We start from the raw sequence: 27,683 nt of genomic DNA on the forward strand, positions 1-27,683 counted from the left end.
TATATATACACAAATGAGAAATATGCTATGATTATGTATTTAATTGTTACAGAATATTTGAAATTTCAACATTATATTTTTCAAATGAGCTCCATTTTCATGTAGACATCTGTGAACCACAAAGTACAGCTTTTTTAATTTATAATTTTAAAATTTTCATAAAAGCTTGATTCTTCTTTAATTGCTACAAACACTTTGGAAAACTGGCAATATCTAATAAAGCTAAGCAAAAGCATGAATAATCAGTTGCCTTCCTAGATTTATACCCAACACAAATAAGCATATATGTTCACCAGTGTACTAATATGCTCAGAGCTGCACTATTCTTAATAATTCCACAAAAGAAAATTCCTTAAATGTCCATCAATGGTAGAACTAATAACAATAAACTGCGGTATAGTCACAAAATGTAATTAATACTATACAAAAAATTGAAAATTAATCATTTGCTACTATGTAGAACAATAAATTAAATATCGAAAGAAGCCAGATACAAAACAGTGCATACTGTAAGATTATATTTACATAAAATACAAACTAGATAAAACTATCTATGCTGTTAAATGTCAGGAAACTGGTTACTCATAGTTGAGAAGTAACTAGAATGAAGGGCAGAGACTTCTAGGATTCTGGCAAAGTTCAGTTCCTTGATGGGAGTACTGGTTACCATGATATATTCAGTTTGTGAAAATGTATTCAGTTGAACACATATATGAACATATCTGTATGTGTGTTATACTCCCGTAAGAGTTTTTACAATTTTATGTGTAAATGGGGAAATTTGTTTCTCTTGATACTAGAGTGTTATCTTCCCAAATTAATTTTAATCTTCAACCAAAGTAATTTTAAACAGCTATGTTAGTCGTCTTGGGCTGCCATAACAAAATACCATTGAATGGATTGGCTAAACAACTAAAACATACTTCTCACAGCTGTGTAAATAGAAAAGTCCAAGATCAGAGTCTCTCTTGTTGGTTTATAGATGGCCCCTTTCTTGCTGTGTCCTCACGTGGCACATAGAGAAAGCAAAAGCACAAGTAGATATGATTCCTTGTGGGGACCCTCTTCTTAAGTTTGCAGACAGTTTCCCGTTCATTGTCCAGTCACATGGCAGATAAAGTGACCCCTGGTTTCTTCATTTCATTATAAGGGCATGAATTCCATGGTGGGGGTATCACATCTGTGACTTCATTTAATTCTATTTGCCTTCCAAAGATCCCACCTCTAAATACTATCATATTGGGAATTAGGGCTAAAACATACGAATTTAGGGGGACACAGTAATTCAGTCCATAGTACTCCCAGTGCATTCACGGGCAAGTAAAAATTGGAATAAGACTAATAGTATATGTAAAATGTGAAGCGCAGTGCCTGGCACTTAGTAATCACTCCTGTAATGCCAAGAGTGTGAATTTACAAGTGTAACAGGGAGTGTGGAAAAGAAAAAGTCTAATTAACTATGTGTGTTCTAGAAGGACATATGTATGTTAAGGAAACTGAATAAGTAGACTGTGCTTTAAATATATTATGTACTAATAACTTTTGATTTGATTAAATGAAATTCAGGCATAGATAAGGTTTATCAACAAGAAAATGTCTAGAATACTTCTAATTTTACTCATGATAAGTTACTGCATGATGTTCAGAAAATGCTTTTTTTGGAATTTTTTAAAAATTAGCTATTATATTTTAAAACTTTTTAATATACAGATTTTTTAAAAATCCAGTGTCTATTCTACATGTGGTTACTCAGATAAAAATGAATTCATAGCAGTTTTGTGCCTGTTCTCCAAATTAAAACACTCTTCTACATGTAAAAAGTGTGTATAAGAAGTATTTTATTTTATTTTATTTTTTTGACGGAGTCTCGCTCTGTCATCCAGGCTGGAGTGCAGGGGCGCCATCTCAGCTTACTGCAAGCTCCGCCTCTCGGGTTCCCGCCATTCTCCTGCCTCAGCCTCCGGAGTAGCTGGGACCACAGGCGCCCGCCACCACGCCCGGCTAATTTTTTGTATTTTTAGTAAAGACGGGGTTTCACCTTGTTAGCCAGGATGGTCTCGATCTCCTGACCTCCTGATCCGCCCACCTCGGCCTCCCAAAGGGCTGGGATTATAGGCGTGAGCCACCGCCCCTGGCCCAAGAAGTATTTTTTAATTTTATAATCCAAATCCACAGAGATTTTTGTGGAGGCTTTTGGGTATTTTTGTTGTTGTTTTGTACAAGTTACAGAACTTCTCCCTCATATAGTTAGGGTAATGGACTAGATGTTCTTCAGTTTTCACACAACTTTATATTTATTTTCATATATAAGAAATACATAGTCACCGTAGTCAAGAAGCTTACAGATGCCTGAAGAACTTAGTAAATGCAAAATAGAGTATTAACTATAGGTTAGATAGTGAACTATAATCTAGAGATAGAAAAGAGCTCTACGATCCGTATTCTTTAAAGAACACAAGTGATAATAGGGCTAAAAAGTAAACTAACAATCAAAATGCAATGTAATTAGTGATGTGGTGCCTCCAGATTTTTTCTCTAAATTATTTATTTTATTTTACTTTATTATTATTTGTTTAAATTCAAGGTCTCTCTCTGTCACTCAGTGGCATGGTCATAACTCACGGGAGCCTCAGTCTCCTGGGCTCAAGGGATCCTCCTGATTCAGCCTCCTGAGTAGCTTGAACTACACTTGCATGTCACAGCTAATTTTTTTTTTTTTTGTAAAGATGGGGTCTCACTGTGTTGCCCATGCTGGTCTTGACCTCTTGGCCTTAAACAAAAATCCTCCTATCAAGGCGCTGGGCCTGGTCCAGATTTTCTATATAAGAGAAACCTATATAGAGGTGGTGGTGGGGAGCTAGGAGACTCGTTTTAAGCGGCATTTCCACAGTCATTTTGCACCTTTTTGTAGATTGTATTTACTTTGGAATATTTTTGGATGCTGAGAGAATTTATTAAGATTCACTGACTGCCCAACCATCAACAAGCCACAATTCTGCATCAAAATAGGAAACATACCATCATGAAAATAAACTTTATCAAAGAGAGCTATAGAGAACTTCAAAAGACATAAAAGTGACTTGTATCCTAAAGTATGTGTAGAAGTGAATCACAAGAACCATGGTGCCTCAATGGTCTTGGTACATGGAAGGCCACCATTATATGTTGATTGGTTTGATGAGTGAGGGAGAAATAGAAGATTGAGTCATGCAGAGACAGCATGGTGTAGAAAATCCAAGAGATATATGAAAATGTGCCACATTTTGCATTGAGTTTATATTAGCGTTTGTATAGAAGTGGGAAAATATAAAGCCAGAATATAGCTTGTATTTGTTAGAAAGTTTACATTTTATTTCAAAGCCTATGAGAAAAAGTTGAGGGATATTAAGGGGAGACGAGTTACATGAGCAGATGTATACTTTTACAATGTATGACTCTAGCCGTAGTAAAGAATAGACTGGGGATACTGAAGCCTGGAACAGAGATATGTGTACAAGGCTAATGCAGTGACTCAGGTGTTAAATGAAAGGCAGCACAAGCTTGATAAATTAACAGGAATATGAATGCTTACAATTTCAATAACTGTTTCAGTATGAAGGCAAAAGGAATTATAAATATATATAAGACCATGTTTCTGTCTTATGGATAATTAGAAAGATTTGGTGGTCACTTGCTGGAATAGAATATTGAAAGTTTGGAGAAATATTGAGGAAAAAAACCCCTCAATTTTAGCCTTAATGAGAATAAAGTATACCTGGAAAACTTCAGTGGAGAGGGTCACAGTGTAAATAAAATTAATGGATTCAAACATGTGTCTGGTTTGAAGATAAAAATCATTTGGCATCTTCAATGGGATTTGAGACAATACAGGAAATGAGAGGGAAAGAGATTGATGACAAGAATTTAGGGAATGGCAAGATCTAATATGAAATGAAGAAGCAAAGATCATCTCAAGATAAATACAGAGGTATTTCAAAGAATGCGTTTAAGGGTATATTGAGGCCATATTTTGAAACCCGTGGTGAGAATTTTATATTTTAAGATGGATTTTGAAAATGAGGGAAAGTTACATAATGGCAGGAAGGAAATGACAGCTGAAATGACATGATATAATAAAGATGGGGGCCAGGTATGGTGGCTCATGCCTGTAATCCCAGCACTTTGGGAGGTCAAGGCAGGAGGATCATTGGAGGTCAAAAGTTTGAGTTTGCCCTGAAAAACATAGTGAAACCCTGTCTCTACTAAAACTACAATAAAATTAGCTGGGCATGGTGGTGCATGCCTATAGTCCCAGCTACTCAGGAGGCTGAGGCAGGAGAATAGCTTGAACCCAGGAGTGGAGGTTGCAGTCAGTCTAGACTGTGCCACGGCACTCCAGCCTGGGCGACAGAGCAAGACCTCATCTCAGAAAAAAATATAATAAAAAAAAAAGGATGGGTCATAATGTACCAATTTTCCCTGCATATAAACTTTATTAAAATAAATATTTGTATTGTGTGTTTTAAAATATATTCTAAGTAATCTCCCAAAACAATAATGTACTAGGGCATAGGTCTGAAGTTTTGTTGTTTGAATGCTGTATATCTGGGCCAGTTTTGTGTCTTTATATTATGTGACTTTTAGCTATGAGTGTCGTGCTTTGTGTTGTTAGAAAATCTTTTGAAATCTGTAGGACATGAAAATTGAACAAATATCTGTTATTTTATTCCAGACCCTTTCATTCAATGAACCCAGTGAGTATTAAAGAAAACAGTATACTTTAGTAAAGAATAATTTATTGAAAAATAAGTAAGAGTAAATGTCTATTCACTAAGATATCAATTAACATATTAGCTTTTTTTTTTTTTTTTAAGACAGTCTCACTCTGTTGCCCAGGCTGGAGTGCAGTGGTGTGATCTAGGCTCACTGCAAGCTCTGCCACCTAGGTTCATGCCATTCTCCTGCCTCAGCCTTCCAAGTAGCGCCAGCCACCATGCCCAGCTAATCTTTTGTATTTTTAATAGAGACAGCGTTTCACCATGTTAGTCAGGATGGTCTCAATCTCCTGACCTCGTGATCCACCCTCCTTGGCCTCCCAAAGTGCTGGGATTACAGACCTGAGCCACCATGCCCAGCCTAGCATTCTTAATGATAAAATTGTTCAGTTATTTGCAATTACTGTTACAAATTTAGCACTGAAACTAGTTTTCACTCTTTAAAATAGCATTCAAGTGAAGTTTTTGAATCATATGTTTAACAGAACCAGAAAATATTCAGCTAATCACTCAGATTATATTAAGATTATATTAATATTTTGACCCCAGGTACTATACCCAGGGTAGTTGTCCTGACTCCATCTGCAGACAGTCTTTACACACTGCTTCTTAGTTCTAATCTGAAGCCTCTGTTTCCCATTCACACTGGAGATGAACGACAGGATACCAGAAACGCATGTACAGATACTCAGTTTACATATTCTCATTTTGATCTCACCTCCCACTCTTTTATTCTCTTTAAAATTTTCTGAAACTCGGAATGAAGTGTAGTTTCCATTGCCCATCTAGACTATTCCTGTGGAAGATATGGTTGTGATATGATTCTAAAGGTGTTATTTAAAAATGATATTAATTGGATATCTGAAATCTTCTGGTCCTGACTAAGAGTACTGTTTCAAATATATTCTCACATGTTAGTATATACTGATATTCCCTTTACTTTGGGAAGGTCTCAGTCATCCATTTTAAACTGCTGTAATTAAGGGGTGTGTGTGTGTGTGTGTGTGTGGTTGTTGCACTGTCATACTAAATTTTGACCTTCATGAGGGGAGAGACATGTGTGACTTGTGGATCGTAACAGCCATCATCGCAGAAGCTAGGAATAGAGATAAAGTTATCCAGGAAGAATCTGTGGAGAGCCTCATGTCAAATGTTGGTTCTCTTGACATTCCAAAAGAAGTCAACAAGGTTGTTTTCTTTTTAATTAATAAATTAAAATGCATATATTTTTGTTGCACAGTATGATGTTTTAATACATGTATATACCATGGAATGGCTAAATCAAGCTAATTAGCATATGTATTACCTCACATATTTATCATATTTGTGTAGTAAAAACACTTAAAATCTACTCTCTTAGAAATTTTCAAGCATACAATATGTTGTTATTAATTATAGTCACCATGATGCACAATAGATTTCTTGAACCAATTGCTCTTATCTAGCCGAAATTTTGCATCCTTTAACCAACATCTCTCCAAGCCCCTTGAAATAAAGGGGACAAATGTGGGATGAAATGAAGAAAGACTTTCAGACTTCTGGGATTCTATAAGCAGGGAAAAGGCTACTCAAAAGGCATGAACGTCACTGAAACACTGCTGATGGTTGAGAGCACAAGGCTTCAACAATATGATACTGCCTGTTTCAGAACCCCTCAGCTAATCATCCACTTTCTCTACTCATTCAAAGCTTATTGTGTGCCTGGTATTACCTGTGCTCTTGATATATAAAGTAAGTGACATTAACACATACTATCGAACAGATTTTAAACATAGTTGCAAATATAATTTCATGCCTAAACAGGAATAATGTACAACTCACCTCAAGTTGTGAAACATAATTTCAAACAAATAAACCATTATTCAAAAGACTTCCTAAGAAAGAACATATTCATTCTTTGCTTTGAAACGTACATAGGAATTTCCTAGTTAAATAATCAGAGAAGTTTATTTCTAAAGGAGAGATAATAAAATGCTCAAATGCAAAGAAGTGTGAAATAAGAAGTATCTTTAAAGAATAATAATCAATGCTATTTAGAATTGGCATATGTTTTGAAGAAAAGAATGGTAGGAAATACTGTCTGTGAAATAGATTAGAGTCAGGACAGCCCATCTCTTCATACAAAATGACCTGAGTGGAGACATTGACCAGTGGATAGAAACATTTTGAGTATCAGGTATTTTTCAAAACTCTAAGGAAATCTGTAATACATTTACCGCCACAGGTACGTATGTTTGTGTGTGGAGTATTGCATTACTCCATTTTCACACTACTGTAAAGAACTACCTGAGACTGGGTAAATTATGAAGAAAAGAAGTTTAATCAACTCACAGTTCTTCAGGCTATACAGGAAGCGTGGCTGGGAGGCCTCAGGAAACTTACAATCATGGTGAAAGGCAAAGGGGAAGCAAGCATGTCTTACCATGGTGGGGCAGGAGAGGGAGACAAAGAGAGAAAGAGGGAAGAGAAGGCGGAAGTGCTACACACTTTCCAACAATCAGATCTCATGAGAACTCTATCACACGAACAGAAGGCAGATGTCTGTCCCCATGATGTGATCACTCACTTCCCACTAGGCCCCTCCTTCAACACTGAAGACTGCAATTCAGCATCAGATTTGGGTGGGAACAGAGATAAACCACATCAAGTATGTATATATACACATGCATGTGTGTATGATTTATAATTCTAGAAGGACTTTTTATAGCTTATGAAATCTATGTTTATAGTCTTTTAAGTTATGCACTTTAAATCATTACTTGTAAGCAATGTGTATGGAAGCTTTTTCAGAAATTCACATTAGAAGTGATGTATAGCAATAGTTACAAGAATGGAAAAGATTAGGGTAAAAATGAATTTACTTATGTTTAACAGAGAAGTCAGAGAATTCAAAAGTTCCTAGGCTTATATTGGGAGGTGAGGTTGTTAGTTATGCCACTAACAATATATAGGATTCTAGGTCTGAAGGGAACCTTGCCAGGGAGAAGATGAGTTTAGTGTTGAATGTTTTAGTTGGAAGTCCTATGAGTTTCTCATACTGGAGACTTCCACTAAGTTGTGAAACATTCTATTTCGGTGCTTACCTATAAAGAATGGAATTGAGAGACATGAACATACAAATGATATTTAAATCATGGGCATGGAGGGGGGAAATCAATGGAAGGATAGGTAAAGAAAAGAAGCAGTTTGAAGAGAATCCTGGTAAAATCAATACTTATTTTAATTGTTTGCTTATTTGTTACTTATTAAAGGCTATAGTCACAGAATGAGATACTGACGCTTTTAAGTTTTGAAGTTGAATATATCCAAGATAGGTTATTGGTTTAGTCATCCACAGTTATTCTGTGTTTTTTTAAACTCTCAAGAAAAATTTGGGGTTTATATATAGGAAATATTAATAATCCATGGATAAGGATTTTAACAAATATGGGGAGTGATAATAAAAGACTATAATAAAGATGGGAAATTGAGGGAAAAGGACAGGAAAGTGAGGGGGAAAGGATTAATTGTTTTAATTCAATTATTTTAAATGGGGATGGATGGATTTTTACATGAGGTGCAAGGATAATGTTGGTTCAGAAACAGAAATAGGAAGGGATTCAAGATGGCTGAGTAGTTGCAGCCAGGAGGAACATCTCCCACCAAGGGACTGTGATATGGGGCAGACTGGCATCCTACAAGCAAATCTTCAGAGGGAAGGAATTGAGAGTGGACGGGGTGGTGGGGCACAAATGCTGGGCTGAATGGGGAGAAAGCTGAGAACCATGCATGGGGTGAATAAGCTCCAGGACTCATTCCTGGCCCCCAGTGACTCCTGGAAAAGGAGTAATTCGAACAGGTGAGGAGTGGCCTACACTTATCATGGACCTCTGGAATCCTAGCAGAAGAAGACCTCATGACCCCCACAGACACTTGAGCTGGCAGAAAGATCTGCTTAGAGAAATGACAGGGCAGGGCTCTAGCCTGTGTAGTTCAGAGGATTTGGCATGGGAATGGCTTCAGTGGAGCATGGCTAGTGATGCTTCTCCCCCAATGCTTGCCATGCTCCTCTAGGAACTCTAGAAGACTTTAGCCTCGGGGTGACTGTAGGACCTGGACAGGGCAGAGCAGTCATGCCCACGGGATGAGGACGTGACTGAGTGCCCCTCCATCTACTGGCATCTCATGGGGTCCCAGACTGACCACATCCACTAGCAGTGCAGCCTCGGTTGCCCAACCAGGGCAGTTCCTGGGGGCTCACGTTATAGCTCCTTTGCCAGAAGACCATGCCTGACTGTTGGAAAGCTCCAGCAGACTGACCCTTACCAATGCACAGCAGCCCACCCAGTTTCCTCTCGCTGAAGACTCCCTATGCTGATTTTCCAGCAAGCACTCACTCATGGCCCCCTTATCACTTTGGCAGCACAAGCTCACCCAGCCACCCCCTCCTTGTGATGCTGCTTTGCTGTCGCCAATGTGAACTCATGCAGAGTTGCCAGGAAATTCACCCCCACAGTGCCATCACCACTGCTGGTACAAACTGTGCACAGGTGCCAACAACCTCAGCTCTGTCAGTGCCCCCATCACCACTGCCACCACCAGCACAAGTGCTAGCAAAGAGGCTGACAACCCTACCACTCTAGATGCCCTTGCCCAGTCAATGTGCATGCACCCCACCATGCTGCTGCAGCTGCTGGCACATGTGAACAAGCACAGACCCCACTGCCTCTGTTCCAAAAAAGCTCTTTGGCTGGCAGCTCCTGAAAATTGGAGTGTTGTGGCTAATGTACCGGGAAAACTTCAGCCCCTTCAGTGCACCAGGTTCATAACCTCAAGGGGCCAAAAATGAAGCTGGAGGACTCAATACCAGCTGATCAGAGTTAGCGCATCCATCCCAGGAGTGCCAAGCTGAGCTTTGGACTCCTAAAATCTTCCAGAAGTGAAGTCAGCGGACTGAACCCACCTTCTACCACAATCAAACTCCCAAGAGCATCAAAGAAGATAAAAGCAAAATACCCTATCCAGAGGCCAGTAGCTTCAAAGATGGAAGGGTCATCAGCCCAGACAGACAAGAAAGAACCAGCATGAGAACCCTGTGAACTAAAAAAGCCAGAGTGTCTTCTTACCTTCAGTTGATTGCAGTAATTCCCCAGCAATGGTTCTTAACCAAGCTGAAATGACTGAAATGACAGATACGGAATTCAGAAGGTAGATGGATCATCAAGATTTAGGAGGAAGTGCAAGCCCAAGACAAGGAACCACAGGAATAAAAACAAACTACACAGGAAGTAAAAGATGAAATGTCCATCTTAAGAGTTAACTAAACTGATCTGATACAGCTGGAAAACTCACTTCAAGGCTGTCATAACATGGTCATATATATTAACATCAAGATAGATAAACTGAGGAAAGAATCCCAGAGCTCAAAGACTAGTTCTCCAAATTGGATCTGTCAGACAAAAATATGAAGAGATTTAGACAACTACATAGTAACAGTGGGAAACTTCACACCCCAACTGACAATATTAGACAGACCATAGAGGCAGAAAACTAACAAAGTTATTCAGGATATGATCTTGATACATGACCAAATGGACCTAACAGACATCTGGAGAACTCTCTACCCAAGTACAATACAGTGTACATTATTCTCATCTGCATATGTCACACACTCTAATATTGATCATACAATCAGCCATAAAATAATTCTCAGAAAATTTAAAAAAATACCATACTAACTATACTCTCAAATCACAACACAATAAAAATAGAAATCAATAGTAAGAAGATTGCTCAAAACCATACAATTACAAGGGATTTAAACAACCTGTTTCTGAATGGCTTTTGAGTAAACAATGAAATTAAGGCAGAAATTACTTGAAACGAGTGAAAACTATGATACAACATACCAGAATCTCTGGACACAGCTAAAGCAGTGTTAAGGGAAAAGTTTTTAGTGCTACATGCCCACACCTAAAAGTTAGAAAGATCTCAAATTAGCAACCAACATGTTATTTAGAGGAACTAGGAAAATAACAGCAAACCAACCCCAAAGCTAGCAGAAGACAAGAAATAATCAAAATCAGAGTTGAACTGAGTGAAATTGACACATTCATAAAACCATAAAAAGATCAACAAATCCAGGAAGAGTTGGCTTTTTGAAAAAATAAATGAGATTGATAAACTGCTAGATAGACTAATAAAAGAGAGAGAGAGAGAAAGAGAGAGAGAGATCCTAATAAGCCCAATGAGAAATGACAAAAGGGAAATTACCATTGACCCCATAGAAATACATAAAACCCTCAGAGACCATTAAAAACATCTCTATGCATACAAGATAGAAAACCCAGAAGAAATGTATAAACTGCTGAAAACATTCAACATCCCAAGACTGAACCAGGAAGAAATGGAATCCCTGAACCGACCAATAATAAGTTCCAAAACTGAATCAGTAATAAAAAGTCTACCAACCAGAAAAAGCTCAGGACCAGAAAGAATTATGGACAATTGCTACCAGATGTATAATGAAGAGCTGGTACCATTTCTAATGAAACTATTCCAAAAAAACTGAGGAGGGATTCCACCCTAACTCATTCTATGAGGCCAGCATCTTCCTGGTACCAAAACCTGGAAGATATACCACAAAAAAAGAAAACTTCAGGCCAATATCCTTGATGAACATAGGATGCAAAAATTCTCAACAAAATACCAAGAGCCATCTTAAAAAACCCATAGCCAATATCACAGTGAATGGGCAAAACCTGGAAGCATTTCCCTTGAAAATCAGAAAAAGGCAAGCATACCCTCTCTCACCAATTTCATTCCGACAAGGTACTGGAAGTCCTAGCTAGAGCAATCAGGCAAGTGAAAGAAACAAAGGGCATCTAAATAGCAAAAAAGGAAGTGAAATTATCTCACTTTACAGGCAATATAATTCTATAACCAGAAAACCCCATAGTTTCTGCCCCAAAGCTCCTAGATCTAATACAGTACTTAAGCAAAGTTTCAGGATACAAAACGGAGTACAAAAATCAATATTATTTCTATGCAACAACAGTGTCCTAGCTGAGAGCCAAATCAAGAACATAATCCCATTCATAATAGCCACAAAAAGTATAAAGTGTAAAATACCTAGTGATACAGCTAATGAGGGAGGTAAAATATCTCCTCGATGAGAATTACATAACACTGCTGAAAGAAGTAAAAAATGACACAAACAGATGGAAAAATTTTCTGTGCTCATGGGGAGAAAGAATTGATATTCTTAAAATGGTCATACTCCCAAAGCAATGTTCAGATTCAATGCTATTCCAATCAAACCACCAATGACATTCTTTACATAATTAGAAAAAAGGTTTTGAAAAATTCATATGGAATCAAAAAAGGCTCAAATAGTCAAGGCAATTCTAAGCAAAAAGAATAAAGCTGAGGCATCATACTACCTGACTTCCAAATATGCTACAAGACTACAGTAACAAAAATGGCATGGTACTGGTGCAAAAACAGACACATAGATTAAAGAAATAGAACAGAGCACTCAGAAATAAAGCCACACATGTAGGACCATCTGATCTTCAACAAAGCTGGCAAAAACAAGCAATAGGTAAATGACTCCCTATTCAACAAATGGTGCTGGAATTCTGGCTAGTCATATGCAGAGTATTGAAACTGGTCCCCTTCCTTACACCATATACAAAAATCAACTCAAGATAGACTAAATACTTAAATGTAAAACCTAAAACTATAAAAACCCTGGAAGATAACCTAGAAAACACAGTTCTAGACATAAGAATGGACAAAGATTTCATGATGAAGATGCCAAAAGAAATTGCAACAAAAATTGACAATTGGGACCTATGTAAACAACAGACTTCTGCACAGCGAAAGAAACTACCAACAAGGTAAAATTTTAAGACAACCTACAGAAGGGGAGAAAATATTTGCAAACTATGCATCTGACAAAGGTCTAACGTACAGAATCTATATGGAAAGTAAGCAAATTAGCAAGTAAAAACAAACAACCCATTTAAAAGTGTGCAAATGACAAGAGCAGACACCTTTCAAAAGAAAACATACGTGTGGATAACAAGCATATGAAACACAGTTCAACAACACTAATTAGAAAAATGCAAATCAAAACCACAATGAGATACTATGTTCAGAATGGCTATTATTAGAAAGTAAAATAATAATAATGACAGATGCTGTAAAGGTTGTGAAGAAAAAGGAATGCTTATACATGTCTCATGGGATTGTAAATTAATTCTGGCATTGTGGAAAGCAGTTTTGCAAAACTACCACTTAATCCAGCAATCCTATTGGGTATATATGCATAGGAATATAAATTATTCCACCACAGAAACACATGTACACGTATGTTCATCACAGCACTGTTCACAATAGCAAAGAATCAACTCAAGTACCCATCAATGACAGACTGGATAAAGAAAATGTGGTACATATACACCATGGAATACTATGCAACCATTAAAAAGAACGAGATTATGTCCTTTGAGAACACATAAGCAGAGCTGGAGGCTATTGTCCTTAGCAAATCAACTCAAATACCCATCAATGACAGACTGGATAAAGATAATGTGGTATATATACACCATGGAATACTATGCAGCCATTAAAAAGAATGAGATTATGTCCTTTGAGAACACATAGGCAGAGCTGGAGGCTATTATCCTTAGGAAACTAACACAGAAACAGAAAACAAAATACTGCATATTCTCACTTATAAGTGGGAGCTAAACATTGAGTACACATGGACACAAAGAATAGACCAACAGACATGAGGGCCTACTTGAAGATGAAAGGTGGGAGAAGGATAAGGATTGAAAAACTACCTATCAGGTACTATGCTTACTACTTGAGTGACTAAATAATTGGTACATCAAACCCCCATAACACACAGTTTGCATATATAACAAACTTACATGTGGGTCCCTGAAGCTAAAGAAAAGTTTAATTTACAAAAATAGAAATAAGGAGACTAGAATGCTGACATTTCCTAACCATGTTTCGCATATGAAATGAAAATAAAACAAAAAGAAAAAAATAACATTCCACCCATGCACGGAAAGAAATGAAAGGACATCAACAACGTGGGGAGTAAGATGGCACAGTGCTGATTTTATTAGTTTACAAAAAACAATTTAATTTTTTTAAACTATCTTTCCTTTCTTCCAATTCAGATTTTTGTTCTTAGTTTTTATTTCTTGAAATGAATGTGTTTACTTCTTGAGATGGGTGATTTCTTTTTTTTTCTATTGTATGCCATTATACACATTTTGTTCTAAGTTCAACTTTAGCTGTATCTCATGATTTCTATGTGATATCTCATATTTCAAAATCTTTCAAAGTTTTGTTATTAGTTTTTGATTCAGCATTATTTATAACTAAGTTAATTATAATTTTATATTAAGCAATATATAATTTATAATTGTAGTTATAATTATTTATAGGCAATAAAATATTAGTATACAAGTGTGTTTCAGTGGTATACTTTTCAGTATAAGTAAAAGTACCTTCATGTACTTTTACATGAAGATGTAAAAGATGGGGGCAATTATGGACAATATATTGACATGCTTACTTTTAATGTAACCATTGAATAATTTCTCATAAAATGAGTGTGTATTATTATAATAAAACTATTCAGTTTTATAATCACTGAATGACTTCTTTTTTTTTTCTACACATTTGTGGTAAGGATCATGCTACAAGTCAAAAATCAGAAGCTGACTCTTCTGGAAGAAATATCAAAAGAATAACATACCAATTCAGGATTGTAGAAGGTCCTTGACATGGTTTGACTCTGTGTCCCCACCGAAACCTCATCTTGAATTGTAATCCCCATGTGTCAGGGGAGGGACCTGGTGGGAGGTGATTGGATCATGGGGGTGGATTGCCCTATACTGTTCTCATGAGAGTGGGTTCTCATGAGACCTGATGATTGATGGAGAGTGATAATCCCCCCTTGCTCTCTCTCTTTCCCGCTGCTATGTAAGATATTACTTGCTTCCTCTTTGTCTTCCACCATAGTTGTCATTTTCCTGAGGCCTCCAAAGCTATGTGGAACCATAAATCAATTAAGCCTCTTTTTAAAAATAAATTACTCAGTCTCAGGTAGTTCTTTATAGCAATGTGAAAATGGACCAATACAGAGAATTGGTACCGGAAGTGGGGTGCTGATATAAAGATACTTGAAAATGTGAAAGTGACTTTGGAACTGGGTAATGGGGAGAGGTTAGAACAGTTTGGAGGGCTTAGAAAAGGACAGGAAGATGTGGGAAAGCTTGGAACTTCCAGAATACTTGCTGAATGTATTTGATCAACATGTTAATAGTGGTATGGACAATGAAGTCCCAGTTGAGGTAGTTTCAGATGGAGGTGAGGTATTTATTGGGAAATGGAGCAAAGGTCACTCTTACTATACTTTAGCAAAGTGACTGGCAACATTTTTCACCTGGCCTAGAGATCTGTGGAACTTTTAACTTCAGAGAGATGATTTAAAGTATCTGACAGAAGAAATTTCTAAGTAGAAAAGTACTCAAGATGTGACCTGGCTTTTTCTGAAAGTGTAAAGTCATGCATTCACAAAGAGACGGTCTGAAGTTGGAACTTATTTTTTAAAAGGGAAGCAGAGTATAAAAGTTTGGAAAATTTGCAGCCTGACCATGTGGTAGAAAAGAAAAACCCATTTTCTGGCGAGAAATTCAAGCCACTTGCTGCAGACATTTTCATAAGCAAAGAGAAGCTGAATGTTAATAGCCAAGGCAATGAGGAAAATGTCTTCAGGGCATTTCAGAGATCTTCATAGCAGTCCCTCCCATCACAGTCCTGGAAGCCTAGGAGAGAAAAATGGTTCTATGGGTCAGACTCAGGGCCCAACTGCTCTGTGAAGCCTCATGAGATGGTGTCCTGCACCCCAGCCACTCCAGCTCCAGTTGTGGCTAAAAGGGGTCAAGATACAGCTCTGACCATTGCTTCAGAGGGGACAAGCCCTAAGCCTTGGCAGCTTCCACATGGTATTGGGCCTGTGGGTGTGCAGAAGACAAGAGTTGAACTTTGGGAGCCTCTGTGTAGATTTCAAATGATGTATGGAAATGCCCCGATGTCCAGGCAGAAGTCTGCTGCAGGACTGAAGCCTGCATGGAGAACCTCTACTAAGGCAATGCAGAACGGAAATGTGGGGTTGGAGCCCCACAAAGAGTTCCCACTGGAGCAATGCCTAGTGAAGCAATAAGAAGAGGGTCACCATCTTCCAGACCCCAGAATGGTAGATCGACCAATAGCTTTCACTATGCAGTTGGAAAAGCTGCAGGCACTCATTGCCAGCTTGTGACAGCAGTCATGGGGACTGTACCCTACAGAGCCACAAGGGTGGAGCTTCCCACGGCCATGGGATCCCACCATTTGCATCAGCATGCCCTTGATGTGAGACATGAAGTCAAAGGAGATCATTTCAAATGTTTAAGATTTAATGACTACCTTGCTGGGTTTTGGAATTGCATAGGGCCTGTAGCCTCTTTGTTTTGGCCAATTTCTCCCTTTCGGAATGGAAGAGTATACCCAGTTCCTCTACCTCCTTTTTATCTTGAAAGTAACTAACTTTTTACCTTGCAGTCTCATATCCAAAAAGGACTTTTTTTTTTTTTTTTTTTGGTTACAGGTGAGTCTTTGAACTTGGACTTTTGAGTTATGCTGGAATGAGTTAAGACTTTGAGGGACTGTTGGGAAGGTATAATTGGTTTTGAAATGTAAGAAGGACATGAGATTTGTGAGGGGCCAGGGGTAGCGTTATATGGTTTCGTTCTGTGTTCTCCCAATCTCATCTCAAATTGCAATCCTCATTTGTCAGGAGAGGGACCTGATGGTGATTTGATCATGGGGGTAAACTTCCCCCATGGTGTTCCCATGACACTGAGTGAGTTCGCAGGAGGTCTGATGGTTGAAAGTGTTGCACTCTCCCTGCTCCCCGCTGCCATGTGAGACGTGCCTTGCTTCCCCTTCTGCCATCATTGTAAGTTTCCTGAGGCCTCCCCATCTATGTGAAGCCGTGAGTCAATTAAACCTGTTTCTTTACAGATTAGTCAGTCTCACATAGTTCTTTATAGCAGTGTAAAAACACATTAATATAGTATTTTTAAATTTGGTATAGGGAACTGACCCATGGGGACAGGCTTCACTGTATTAGACAACATCACTACAATAACCTGACATTTATCAAACACATCAGGTGATTGCATCAGGATTTCCATGATTCATTTAATCCAGAAGCAGGTCAGTTTTTAAAAACATTGCTATCTTTACCCCAAGATCAAGAAAACAAGAATTATTAGGTAGACCAGAATGAAACTAAAATAATTTGAAATTTCTTTTTTCTTATACCATCTATAATCCCTAATTTAACAGGCTATATTTGTAAAAATGGAAATTTAATTCATGGTAAATAGAATCTTATTTCAATTGACCCCTTGAATTTATAAGTAATAAGCATACAAAAGTTTGTACTACAGATTAAAATCATAGAAACTTAATCATAAAAATTTAATGATGATTTTCTAACTAATGGTATATATTTATTGTTCTTGAGTATGATACCACTTAAAACAATGGTTATACACTATGCAAAAAGGCTTGACTGATTCCATTTACTAGTTAGGAATGCATAATCATTTTCATAGGTCAATAGATTTGTCTTTTTTATTTGGCTTTATTTGGATAAATGGAATGTATAATCATGACCATGCTGAAAATGTCACATTTAAAGTCAAATATTACTTAAATAGGTCTTATAAGCCCTGTTTTAAGCAAAAAGACTCCACTTCACATGTGAAGTGATGTCTATTAAGTGCTTCTAGAATATTCAATTAATGTCACTAACTAATTAATATCAATTTTAAATAGGCAAGGAATGTTGGCAAAATAGAAGATCCTAGTATGAAAAAAAGTCAGAGAGGCTTCAAAGAAATCTGAGAAAAATACTTTGTATGGCTCTTTTTTCTAATCTTTACAAAAAAGCAGATAAAGGCTGTAAAAAAAATTCTGACTCACACAAGTAGTTTTAATTATAACATTAGGGACTTTATGGACCCTACAGGCATATGTTAACCCTCGAGTTTTAATATCATATGGTTGTCATCATGCTAACATTGCATCTTTGTCTATTACTATCGCATGTTGTATCTATATAAATAAACTCTAAATAAGCAAAACTTCATGTTAATGATACCAAGTTTAAAAGTAGCTAAATAAGCTGATGTGAACAAATTCTTGACCAGAGGAGGTACTGAGAAAGCAAAACTAATATCTTGTTCTTCCACCATGAGGTGTGATCATGCACTGACTTCACTTCCCACAGTCCTGGAAGAAAACTAACCACCTTACCCTGAGATATTAAAAACAAGAGCAAAAACAGTATACTTTGAAATACACTCTCTAACCATATGAAATCTACGCTTTATATATGTTTCTGACTCCTCAATAAAAGAAGGAGGGAAAGAAGCAAGAATGGAGGGATAAAGGTAGAGAGGTAAGGAGGGAAGGAAGGAAGGAGAGAGGAAGGGAGGGAGGAAAGAAGGAAAAGAGGGAGAAAAAGGAAAGACTGTATTCATAAAATTTGCAACACTGACTTGTGATCAGACTTGTGTTTCTGATAATCACGTGACAAAAATGGCTATTTTTCCACCAGTTAACTATAAACTTGGTAGCCTCAGGCTTGTTTTTTTCTTTCCATCTAAATGCATATTGTGTCTTTTATTTGGATAATCCATCCTTGTGAAATCTGATCTGCCTTTCAAGCTTTTGTAGGTAAACTTTATTTTTTCCATGAGGTCCTGATTTTAGGAAATGTAAACAACTGATGAACATAACTCAAAATGAAATATGAGAAATTATTTTATATCTCTCAATTCTAATGAACAACTGCCAAAACCCATTTATTTTATTATTTTCATTCAAAGGTATGTGAAAAAATATTTTATAAATTATTTAAAAATGAAAATGACATTTATTTGCAAATGTTGCCTTGGAGTGAAATCTATACTTGAAATATCAAAGGGGAAAATATCCAGTCGTTTGATGATTCATTTTTCTGTCCTATTTTCAGAATATTCAAACCATAATAATAAAACTTTGACTATTCTTTATTCTAGATGATTTCTGGAGTAGGTAATTAAAGTTTCTTCTTAGCCAACATCAGTACTTCATGAATTAGATGGTGTTTTGAGGTGGGCTCTTAGAAAAGGAAATGGAAAAGGAAGCATATATTTATGAGTACTATGATCAACAAAAGAAGTGCCATATCTGTGGTGGATTGGATGGTGGCTCCCAAAAATATTTGTCCCATGTCCTAACCCCAGGAACTTGTGAATGTACTCTTATTTAGAAGAAAGACTCTTTGCAGATAAATAAGTTAAGGACTTGACATGAGATCTTCTTGGATTATGGTGTGCCCTAAATCTAATGACAAGCGTCTTTATCAGAAAGGAGAAGGAGAGAAGACACAGTCACATAATAGAGAAGGCCATGTGGAGACCCACATAACCATGGAGACAAAGACTGCAGTAATGCTGCCACAAGCCAAGGAATTCCTTGAGTTACCAAAAACTCAAAGATTCAAAGAAAGATTCTGCCCCAGAGTCTCTTCAGAGGGAGCCTTTCCCTGCCGAAACTTGAATTTTGGACTCTTCGAGTCCAACATTTTGGGAGGATGAAATTCTGTTGTTTTAAGCCACCAATTTGTGGTGATTGTCATGGGAGTCCTAATAAAACATTATACTAATGATCCCCTGTTTTCTTATCCTGAGCCCAGTCAAGGTATTGAGATGATCTCATGATCATCTTGTAATTCATATTTGGTACAAACATCTCTTAAAACAAGGTCATCTGAGTAGCATAAGTTTATATTTGTTTTGCTGTGTATTTTATGAAAACATTATTTTATGAAACCTAAGCAAAGTCTGAATGTTTAAAAAAGGAAAGAAACATATAGCACTGTTGTATATACAGAATTTTTTCCTCCTCTTTCATAAAAATGAGATTATTACAAATAAAACCTTAAGAAATCCACCATGCATCCCTTCACTCTCAATTCTTCTTAATTGCTCATCTACTTCTCTAATATTTTGGTTTAGGGTAGCATTACTGGACTTAAGAACAGTATTTTCACATTCCATTCCATTTCCCTCTGTTTCATCCTTAGTTAACTTTCCCAAATTCTGTAGTTTTATATCTTACACATAATTCATTCTACCTAGTAGACTTCTTGCCCCGCCACAAGATTTCTTGGTTTTTTAATATTTAAATCTTCCTTCTTATTTGTTATCTCCACTTTGAATTTTCCTTGTGGCCACATCCACATGCTGAAATGTTCATTTATATTTAGAGACCCTTCAAATAATCTATTGTCCCCAATGTCTTTTCAGATATAGCTATTTCCTCATATTTTTCAGGTGCAATCATGAAAATCTTTCATCATCTCTAATACCTTTTATCATCACAAGACCATGCAGCTGCCACCACACTTTTGTTGGACTACAAACAATGAAATATCATTAATTTCTGAAAAACTTGCCCTAACCTGTATCACTTGCTTCTTTCACTCCTGGCTTTTAACATTGCAATTTGTCATAATGTTTTAATACCTTATTCAAGTGGTGTGGCAGGCACTAATTAATTGCTATTCTGAGATCCTTCTTATGTGAAAAAGTATAAAATGTGATTTGGATGAAGAATAGGAACTGCTTCAATCTGAGGCTCAGAAAATGCTTTCTGAGAAAAAAAATACTCTGAAATTTGAAATGCTTAGGAATTAGCCATGTGAATAGGGTACGTAAAGAAATGAGGTAGCAGCATGTACGAACACATTAAGAGGAAAGGAAATATGATCTGTTTGAGAACCTTAAAGAATATTGCAGTTTTTGGTATAGAAATTCTGGTGAGAAATCACCTGATAAAATGGGAGAGATGACCTGGTCTGACTACAGAGGATTAGGTTTATAAAAGGTTATTTTTCACAATATAAAAGTCAGATGTTTTTGAACTTTGACAACTGAAAAAGAGTAAAATAACTTAGGATTCGACAGAAAGAATCTTTACAAATATATCAAAGTAATATGATTTTTTAAAATAGAATGGAAAATTGACGATAGCTGAGAAAATAGGAGTGTTTATAAATGAATACATCATCATTTGCATAACTCTCTTTGGTGGCCTTCATGATGGCTAATGGCTTGACACAATTCATTCTAGCTTTAGGATGTGAAGTGAAGGAATTAGTGACCTCTTTCACTGAGGAAGAGGGCTCTATGGAAATTACTTGCAAATTGTGAGTAAAGATTTTACTGGTTCTCCACATAATGCAACAAGTAAGTATCAATGTGTACTGCATGACATCTATTTAATGTGTGTTTTATTATAATAGAAATTAAAACTCCCTTGCACTAAGAAGTGAAATTAATTTACCTGTAGTAACAGATTGATTATTTTCAGAGGAAAGAACCTGGCATTGATTCTTGTTCCTGTTGTTCAGGAAAGTCACATTCTCTGGAATAAGAGGAACTCATACTTAAAATATTATCATAGATGATAAATTCTCATTGTTCCATATTGGCATAAAAATATTCTTTTAAACTGAAAAAAATCACTCTCCAAATCAATTTTTCCTCCTAGGATAGCATTTAGTGATATGAGTGTAATTGAAAAAAAATATATAAGGATATCATGCCCGTGTCTTTTTGGTGATATGACATGAACTTTATGCTTCAACAGAAGGTAAATTTTAGTTGTAATGTGGAATGACAATGAAAAAAAAGGTACTGTTTAGGAGGCTTTATTTTATCCTTGCCATTCAAATACAAGTGGGAGCAACTTAGAATAAATATATAGGGAGTTTTTAACTGCAATGTTTGGTCAATAAAATAAAATAACTTTTTAAAGTTATAATGAGTTGCCAGGGCAGGGGAGGAGTGAGGGTGAAGTTTACAGTGGAACATAAACTAAGTATATTCTGGTATATTCTGCTAAAGTAGTAAACTTCGTAAAATGTTGTTCCAAAAAAAAAAAAACTGTCAAATAAGTAATAAATTTATCTTTGTTAAGTAAAAATTAAGATAAATTAAAAATAATATTTTTGGACATTTCAAAATCTTATTTAGGCACTTTGTTCTACATGTTAAAAAAAACTGCTCAAAACTTTCTCTCACTTTTTTTCTTTTATTTGGGAATTCAAGTCGAAATTACATTAGTGTTCTAGAGACAGAATTTCCACAATGCAAATTGATTTCTGGACTTAGACTATCTACTCTCAGAGGAACACAATGAAAGAGACTGAGCTGCTGTTACTCAGGGTGCAATGTCATTATTTATTAAATTGACCTGCATCCTAATTTTGCCCTGGGCTGTTGTGATTTGTACCAGTTGTCCCAGTGTACTTATTAATACTGACCTCGTTTTATTCTCAAAAGTATCCAGATTGGACAATAAATTATATGGTCACTCTATTTAGTTAATATTTGAGGCATACTTTTTATGTTTCTACCAGTGCAAACATAATTCTTGTAAGCAAACTTATAAAAGAAGTGCCCATTTTTCAAACGAAGAAACTAAGCCTTCACATCAATAAGTGATTCATGGAATCCAGGAGCAAACCCCAAATTGCTGACTCAGAAGTCTACATCTTTCTATTTACAGAGCCACACAGCCTTTTCAGTAATTGCTAAATGAATAATGAAGTGAAATACTGCGTTAGGTATTTGAATGAAAGAGTAAATGGTAGGACTGCAGCACTGTGAATCTACTGAATCAAAACTTCTAAATAAATGAAGTCAACCAGATTAACTTGCCTATTTCATAAATATGGATAATTTTTGTATTGCTTCCTAACTACTTAAGCCTCAACTATATCAGAAAGCAGCAAAAGGCAAAACAAAAAACAAACAAAATAAACAAACAAACAAAATCTTTCTAGATGTTCACTATGAATGGGGTAGTAGGTTTACTTTAAGATAGAACATTTTAACTCGATGAAGATATCCAAGAATGGTTCCATGTTCCCCAACCTCATAGTGTCCCAAAAGTGTCCTCTGTATACATGGGCTTATTGAGTTTATGTTGTTTTTCTTATTTACATATTTTAATCTAACAATAAATTCTGAATTCCACATGGGAAGGTATCTTGAGATTTAACAAGCATTCAATGCAATTCTAATGACATATCCTGTATTATATGTAAACCCTTCTATTGTTATATAACTTCATTTTGTTTGAGAACTGACAACATAGAGATGTTATCTAAGGAGGTTGACTGGTTTTCCAGACAAGGACTCCTCAATTGTAAAACTAAGGTATTTCAGTAAAAAATCTGTAACACTGGCAGCTCACGCTCCTGATAGCTATGATGCCTATAATATATGAACACAGTTACAACAGTATGCACTATGTCTTTATCGCTATTGATTATCTATCTATCTATCTGTCTATCATCTGTGTATCCATTTTTCTTTCTCTCTATCTAGTCATTCAGGTAATATAACATGAACTAAAAGTATTAATTTTGCTTTAGTTCACAGCTCTCTAAGGGACTAGAGAATTATTTATATCTCTTTTAACCTATCTTTTTGCATCTAATTATAATATCCGAAAAGGTAGCTGTGGGCCAAATTGAAAGTCCCGTTTCAGATTAACAGACTCACTAGACAAAAGACTGACCGACCCTGAAAAGTTAACTACAACAGTGGTTTTCAATTCCATCTGTGCATCAGCATCTCCTGCAGAAGATGGGAAACCCCAGACCTGAGCCAGAATCTCTGGGATGAAGCTCTGATATATTACCTTTAAATATCACAACAGACATGTGGTTCATAGTGAAAAAATAATAAGATAAATTGAAAAAGAAGAGTTTTGGTTATAGAAAATGAAACTGCAGTATCAGCGTTAAAATTTGTATCAGGTAAGATTATGATTGTAATCGACACCGGAAACACCCAAGTAGGTGTTTTGAACTATAAGATTATACATTAAAAAATAGAAATAAAAATACAAAGAAAGAAAATGGTAAATATGGAGGAAATAGAGATTAAAATTAAAACTCTTTGAGAGTTTTGATATTGAAATTATCAGAAAATGAGAAACTACAAACTTTATGATATACAAATTATATCATAATAATGCTGGTATATCAAAGAGAAATATAAGGTAATAAACTTCATAACTAATTCACTAATGATATTTAAAAATAGACTTGGCATATGAAAAAAAGCTCGAAATTACTGATCATTAGAGAAATGCAAATCAAAACCACAATGAGATACCATCTCACACCAGTGAGAATGGCTACTCTTAAAAAGTCAAAAAATAACAGATGCTGGCGATGGTGTGGAGAAAAAGGAACATTGTTGGTGGGAATGGCAATTAGTTCAACTATTGTGGAAAGCAGTGTGGCAACTCCTCAAAGAGCTAAAAACAGAAGCACCATTCAATCTACCGGTCGCATTACTGGGTATATCCCCAGAGGAATATAAATCATTCTCCTATGAAGACACATACACACCTATGTTCACTGCAGCACTATTCACAATAGTAGAGACACAGAATTAACCTAAATGCCCGTCAGTGGTAAACTGGATAAAGAAAACGTGGTAGCTATGCACCATGGAATACTGTGCAGCCGTAACAAAGAAAGAGATCATGTCTTTTGCAGGAACACAGATGGAGCAGGAAGCCATCATCCTTAGCAAATTAACACAGAAACAGAAAATCAAATACTGCATGTTCACAATTATAAGTTGGAGCTTAAGGGTGAGAACATATGGACACAAAGAGGGAACAACAAACATTGGGGCCTCCTTAAGGATGGAGGAAGGAAGGAGGGAGAGGATTAGGAGAACTATTGGGTACTAGGCTTAATACCGGGGTGATGAAATATTCTGTACAACAAACTCTTGTGACATGAATTTACCTATATAGCAAACCTGCTCATGTACCCCTGAACCTAACAGATTTTTTTTTTTTTAAACAGAGCTTGGTAGGCATGTAACTTCTTGATTTTTCCATGATTTAACATATCACAAAAGCTCCTTTTCCATCTCATGTTAGATAGTCATAAGCAATTCAAGTTAAACTCAATTATTTCAGTATTCTTTGCCACTTCAAATTTACGTTTAGGGAGTTCAAGAAGTTTCCCTTTCACTTCTCTCTAGAATTTTCTTTTCTAAGAGGCTCCGTCCTCTGCTGGGATCCTATTCTCCAAACTTTCAGGCAGCAAGCTTCTTGTTATTCCAAATCCTATTCTGGTCAGTAGCTTTATGGTCCAATCTAATTTTTCTCTAGATTCTTCTAATCACAATTATAAAACATCCTCAGAGCCATTTGCTTTCTGTTCCTTAACTTCCACTCTCTGCCAGTTAAAGAAATAGGAGATTGCTCCTCTTATCTGACTTATCTGTGAGGATGTTCCAAATCTATGTTCCTGGCCCTAGGAGATTTGGGGAGAGTTTTAGGTTTTCTAGATGATGAGGTATGAACACACAATAAGTCTTAGTTATTCTTTGATTCCTGACATCCTTTCTTTTCATCGCTCCATACTGTGGCTAATTTTGAGACGAAAGAGCTGCTTTGCCAGATATCATTAGTGTCTAGCCCTTTGGTTTCCTCCTCAGACCTTCCCCATGTTTCACTGCAAAATTTTCATTTAGTTTGGACGAAGGGGAAAAGAAGGATGGGAAAAAATAGTCCCACTTCCTAAAAGATCATTCAAAATCTTTACTTGGTTTATGCTATGGTCTGAATGTATGTGTCCCCCCAAAATTCGTATGTTGAAACTTAAACCCCGAAGTGATAACATTAAGAGGTGTGACCTTTGGGAGTGATTGGGTCCTAAGGGCTGTGGCCCCATGAATGGGATTAATGTCTTTGTAAAAGAGGCCTGAGGGAGCTTGTAAGACCTTCCTTTTTACCATGTGAGGATACAGACTTGGTTACAGCAGCCCAAATAGACTGAGGTAGCTTACCACTAGATCTTAATATTTGAAGTTATAAACCAATAATTGTTACATCTTTAATCTCTGATTCTACTTTCTCTCCACTCAGGAAAGCATATATTGCCATTCCTTTTTTATTTTTTTTCTTTTTTAAGACAGAGTTTCACTCTTGTCACCCAGGCTGGAGTGCAATGGCACGATCTTGGCTCACTGCAACCTCCACTTCCCGGGTTCAAGTGATTCTCCTGCCTCAGCCTCTCAAGTAGCTGGGATTACAAGTATGCACCAGCACACCTAGCTAATTTTGTATTTTTAGTAGAGATGGGTTTCACCATGTTGATCAGGCTGGTCTCGAACTCCTGACTTCCAATGATCTACCAGCCTTGCCCTCCCAAAGCGCTGGTATTATAGGCATTAGCCACCATGCCTAGCCTCATATATTGTCATTCCAATAAAAATAAATGTGGAAAAATATTTCATTTCAATGAAAGTATGAAAATTTAAATAAAATACAAATGAGAAAAATACATTACAGTTAATTAACCAAAACATTCAAAACAGTTTCTCCCACTCTCCCTCTCACTGTGCGTATGTATGCATGTGTATGTGTGTGTGTGTGTGTGTGTGTGTGTGTGTGTGTGTGTGTGTGTGACAGAGAGAGAGAGAGAGAGAGAGAGAGAGAGACGGAGACTGGGTATAATTTATGGTAGGTACTAACCAGAAAGTTTTTTATTAATGAAAATAGAGACAGAATTAATTACAAAGTTTAAAAACTTAGCTTTTAAGGTATTCTCAGTGTTACATTGAATATGTGTGTGATCTTGATTATGTTTGGTTGGTGGAAATACAATGTAAGAAATTAGTAGATATGCACAAACAATTTTTGTTAATAGAAAGTTATGTTTCTATCAACAAGATATTTGGAGACTTTGGAATGGAAAATATATAGATTCATGTGGCTACAAGAAAAAGGGAGAATCTGGTGCTGAGTTTGGGAGACATTTATCTAAAGGATATATTCGATAGAAGAGTTTGAAGTTTGAATCACAAAGAAATTCAATGAATCTGAAAATTAAAATTCAGAATCTTATTTTGAAATTGAGATGTGCCTTTTGTTTTTAATTTGGATATGATAAGACCTAGTTCAATAAACCAAACATGTATTTATCCACATTTTTTCACCTCTCATGCTTGTTGGCATTGCCGTTTAGAAGTAAGTCTAGAGTAGAAAATGTCTGCGCACATGCCAGTGTTGGCATTTCAGTGAATCTGGTTTGGTGATGATTTTGTGCCTCTGCTTGTTTTACCTGCTCCTTGCCACAGTGAAAGAGGTCTGATTCCACACAAAGAGGACTGGATGGGGGCTCAATCAAATTTGTTTTCTTACTGATGGTTATACGATCACAGGACTATTGATGAGTTATGCACTGGGGGTTTTCACTTCAGTTTTTGTTCACAATTCATGAGACTGCAGGGAGAACATGTTTTGTACTCTACCTGAAATGAGAAATGAAGACTGTGACCTGCTGAAGAATATTGGAAGAGGAAATTAGACAGATAAAGCTTAAATTCAGCAGTTTGATGAGCTAAAACTTGATAACTACACACAAAAAGGGAAGTCTGAAAAAAAATCCATAGCTTTCTAAAGAACAAGAAAAAATAGTCAAGAGAAATGTGAATGCATAAATATAAAATTTCCCAGAAGAAAATCATTTTCTTTACAACAAAATTGTCAGTGTGTTAGTGGGCTATTTGAATTGTTAAATCTAGAGTACATTTTCAAAGTAAAGTTTCTGATTCTAGGAGAAAAGGAATCATTTTTAAAACAGAATTGGCCATTTGTGAAAAACAAAAATAATAGTTGAAGGAAAACAGACATGGTTACCTTTTAAACATAAAAACTGAGGCTTTTAATTTTTATGTAACTTTAATTTTTAAAGACTTTAATATGTTATTCCAA

The 27,683-nt window shown here is 36.4% G+C and overlaps 1 protein-coding gene across 1 annotated transcript in view; it reads right to left on the reverse strand.

The window, feature by feature from the left end:
* ADAM29 (ADAM metallopeptidase domain 29) overlaps nucleotides 1–27,219 on the reverse strand; it is a 92,927-nt gene extending 65,708 nt beyond the window's left edge. Inside the window, exons 1-2 of the mRNA XM_011959796.1 lie at nucleotides 27,031–27,219; nucleotides 21,210–21,290 (exon numbers count right to left, since the gene is read on the reverse strand). The gene's annotated coding sequence lies outside the window, so the exon portion shown is untranslated. The remainder of the gene's footprint in view (nucleotides 1–21,209; nucleotides 21,291–27,030) is intronic.
* Between the last annotated feature and the right edge of the window lie 464 nt (nucleotides 27,220–27,683).

This window comes from Colobus angolensis, unplaced genomic scaffold (genome assembly GCF_000951035.1).
Source record: "Colobus angolensis palliatus isolate OR3802 unplaced genomic scaffold, Cang.pa_1.0 Scaffold5, whole genome shotgun sequence".
Taxonomy (NCBI): Eukaryota; Metazoa; Chordata; class Mammalia; order Primates; family Cercopithecidae; genus Colobus; species Colobus angolensis.